The sequence below is a fragment of the Corvus brachyrhynchos genome, unplaced genomic scaffold (assembly GCF_000691975.1).
Source record: "Corvus brachyrhynchos isolate BGI_N302 unplaced genomic scaffold, ASM69197v1 scaffold99, whole genome shotgun sequence".
Classification (NCBI taxonomy): Eukaryota; Metazoa; Chordata; class Aves; order Passeriformes; family Corvidae; genus Corvus; species Corvus brachyrhynchos.
In genome coordinates this window covers 2969509-2971516 of record NW_008239778.1, presented here as the reverse complement: position 1 = coordinate 2971516, position 2008 = coordinate 2969509, and the positions used below count along the sequence as shown (strand labels likewise).

General features: G+C 42.2%; 1 protein-coding gene across 1 annotated transcript in view; it reads left to right on the top strand.

The window, feature by feature from the left end:
* ANKFY1 (ankyrin repeat and FYVE domain containing 1) overlaps positions 1 to 2008 on the top strand; it is a 31255-nt gene that overhangs the window by 983 nt on the left and 28264 nt on the right. The window lies entirely within an intron of this gene.

Here is a 2008-nt window from a genome sequence, read left to right as displayed (position 1 = left end):
CCCGGCTGAGGCATTTGGATTGATGTTTAGCCAGAGGCTTACTGGTATCTTACTAAGCCTGTACTTTCAGTGTCTTGAGGCAAGGATGGTCATTAAGTGTGTGCATTAAGAGTGTGTGTGTGTGTGTGCCTGCAGTAATTGTGCATTTTATTTGCTCACTCTTTAAGTGAGCACTTTACAGGGAAAACTGAGGCTTTGCCCTTGTGCTGTAGATGTTTATTAACTGGACATTGAGAACTCTCTTGAATGTGCATTTGAAATGTGCTGTAAGATCAAATACCGTCGTCAAGTGTAGCTGCTACCCAACATCTGTGCAGGTTGTCACGTAGAATAAGAGAAACTTTCTTTTACAATTCTTGTAACTGGCACAGTAAGCAAATACCCATCAGTCCTTCTCACTGAATTTGCAGGAAGCATATGGTGTCAATCTGAAAGCAAGAGTTCTCAAAGCTTCGGTTCTTTGAAGTACTTTCACTGCTGGTAGGGATTGTCTGGGATTGCCCTGAAAGCAACAGTAACAAGCTGGATTGTGGGTCACACACAAAGCTTCAGCTACTGCTGTTTGGGAGTTTAAGGCAGTTCTGCATTGTATCCTAGTGATTTCAGGCTAATTTGGAGCCAATTAGCTGACTTTGGTAAAATGACCGTATTTATGATGTTACCTCTGGTACGGATTCTTTATTCCCACCTTCACACTCCCATGGTTTGACTGGAAGATGCAGTATTTCTGTAAGGTGGTGCATGCAATGAGCTTCGTTAGGCAGCTGCTTATTCCTAGCATTTGAATTTGTATGGCCTCTAAAAATCTCACTGGATGAACAGTGAACACTAATTTTTGGTGCAGTTCTCAGTGTCTTTCACTCTGGGCTCCTGTCAGACTCCTGCTCTCCCTGCTGTAACAGTAGGATTTGCTTTGTGCCCTCCCAACACTCTCCTCATGGAGAAATGAGGAAGGAGTAGTTGTTCAAGGGACATGTCCTTCTAGTTCTGGGAACACCAAAACTGCATTCATCTTCAGATAGAGAGACTGACCACAGCAGGATTTCAAACCCTCCTTGAGGCTTGCTGTGGTACTGATGGCACAATTCTGAAATCAGAGTACATTTCAGTAGAAAAAGACAGGTATCCCAAAGGAGAGGGTATCTATGAAATTTCAAAGGATGAAGCTAACAAAAAGGCTGTTGAAGGAAGTACCTGCCAAACGTGCTTAAGTAGTATTAACTGAAAAATAAAATGGGATATGTTGCCTTTTGTTTATCCATTACAATAGTTGTTAAGTTAAAAGACTTATGAGGAAGCATTTGCTGCCAGGTCTGTAGAGGACAGGCTAAACAAGGTGTTCTGTCTGCAGCAGAGCCAGAGACTGATGCTCTGCCCTGGGGACCTGTGTCAGAGCAAAGCCAAGGTCAGCTGTGCTGTTGAACTTTCTACAGAAGCAAGAAGAAAACACTGATCAACAGAGCTCAGTTTCTCATTGTTTGTACTAGTGACATTTAGTAAATATTTGAGAAAAGTCGTCAAAGTATGAATTCTTAACTGGTAGGGAGTAATCTTGTAGGAACTTTCCCACCTAAAATCACTGGTTAGCTTACAAATTTATCCTCCCTGCCCCCTCTTATTTTAGGACTGGTTTGGGATTTGGCCTTACTTGAAAAATCAACTTAGTGATGGGGGGAAAATAATAAAGAACTGTGATTAATAGCAAACATATAGTTTTTGCAACTAATCCACAAATAAGGACCCATAAGTTGGATTGGTTTTAAACAGCTGTACAGATGTTTCCTTCCAGCAGTGAAGTGTAGAGGTTTTTCTTAGAGGTGGCCTGGGTTGAGTTCAGTGAACAACTTACCCCAGCATGTTATGGAGTAACCAGTTAAGTGTGGTGGAAAAGTGAGTTCTGCAATGGGATGGAAGTACCTGTTCAAGGCTCAGATTCCCAGGTGCTGTTGCTTTGCTGCTTCTGAACTGAAATAGCCACCATGGACTTGACTCCATATGTGATGCCTTG